This window comes from Pezoporus flaviventris, unplaced genomic scaffold (genome assembly GCF_033815535.1).
Source record: "Pezoporus flaviventris isolate CSIRO_AGI_PZ_B2104156 unplaced genomic scaffold, CSIRO_AGI_Pfla_v1 ptg000123l, whole genome shotgun sequence".
NCBI lineage: Eukaryota > Metazoa > Chordata > Aves > Psittaciformes > Psittacidae > Pezoporus > Pezoporus flaviventris.
This window is the reverse complement of record NW_026892671.1, coordinates 133,074-134,887: the sequence shown is the minus strand read 5'-3', so window position 1 is coordinate 134,887 and position 1,814 is coordinate 133,074.

Here is a 1,814-nt window from a genome sequence, read left to right as displayed (position 1 = left end):
TTCTCTGCAGGGCTGCTCTGAATCTCTTCTCTGCCCAACCTGTAGCTGTGCCTGGGACTGCTCCGACCCAGGTGTAGGACCTTGCATTTGGCATGGTTAAACCTCATGAGGTTGCCATCAGCCCACCTCACAAGCGTGTCAAGGTCCCTCTGGATGGCATTCCTTCCCTCCAGGGTATCAACCAAACCACACAGCTTGGTGTCATCGGCAAACTTGCTGAGGGCGCACTCAATCCCACTGTCCATGTCAGCAACGAAGATGTTGAACAAGACCGGTCCCGACACCGATCCCTGAGGGACAACACTCGTTACTGGTCTCCAGCCGGACATTGAGCCATTGACCACAACCCTTTGTGTGCGGCCATCCAGCCAGTTCTTTATCCACCGAGTGGTCCATCCATCAAATTGATGTCTCTCCAATTTAGAGACAAGGATGTCTTGTGGGACAGTGTCGAACGCTTTGCACAAGTCCAGGTAGATGACATCAACTGCTCTACCCCTGTCCATCAGTTCTGTAGCCCCATCATAGAAGGCCACCACATTGCTCAGGCAGGATTTCCCCTTAGTGAAGCCATGCTGGCTGTCACCAAGCACCTTGTTGATTTTCATGTGCCTTAGCATGCCTTCGTGGAGAACCTGCTCCAAGATTTTGCCAGGCACAGAGGTGAGACTGACTGCTCTGTAATTCCCCGGGTCATCCATTTTCCCCTTCTTGAAAATGGGGGTTATATTTCCCTTTTTCCAGTCATTGAAACTTCACCTGACTTCCATGATTTCTCAAATATGATGGCCAGCAGCTTCGCAACTTCATTCACCAGCTCCTTCAGGACCCGTGGATGCATCTCATCAGGACCCATGGACACGTGCACGTTCAGATTTTTAAGATGGTCTCGAACCAGTTCCTCTCCTACATTGGGCCCAAGGTCTTCATTCTCACAGTCCCTGCATCTGCTTTCCGAGACTTGGGTGGTTTGGTCAGAGCCTTTGCCAGTGAAGACTGAGGCAAAGAAGTCATTCAGAACCTCAGCCTTCTCCAAGTCCTGTGTCGCTAGTTTTCCCGAGAGCTTCCTGAGGGAGCCTACGTTCTCCCTTGTCTGTTTTTTATTTGCTATGTACCTGTAGAATCCCTTCCTGTTTTCCTTAATACCCCTAGCCAAGTTTAATACTAACTGGGCCTTAGCTTTCCTAACCTAGTCCCTAGCTTCCCGGACAACATCCCTGTACTCTTCCCATGCCACCTGTCCTTGCTTCCACCTATTATAAGCTTCTTTTTTCATTTGAATTTTCCTCAGGAGCTCCGTATCCATCCAAGGAGGTCTCCTGGCCCTCCTGCTGCACTTCCTTCTGGTTGGGATTCAACACTCCTGAGCTTGTAGCAGGTGATCCTTGAATATCAACCAAGAGTATTGGGCCCCCCTGCCCTCTAGGGCTGGATCCCATGGAACCTTCCGAAGCAGGTTCCTGAAGAGGCCAAAGTCTGCTCTTTTGAAGTCCAGGGCAGTGAGCTTGCTGCACGCTCTCCTCACTGTCCTGAGGATCTCAAATTCAAGCATCTCATGATCGCTGCATCCAAGGCTGCCCTGGAGCGTCACATTTCCAACAAGCCCTTCCCTGTTGGTGAGCACGAGGTCAAGCATGGCACCTTTCCTTGTCGGCTCCTCTATTACTTGCAGAAGGAAGTTGTCTTCTACACAATCGAGGAACCTCCTGGATTGCTTGTGGTGGGCTTTACCGTCATTCCAACAGATGTCAGGGTGGTTGAAGTCACCCATAAGAAAAAGGGCCTGCGAGCATGAGGCTTTTCCTATCTGTCTA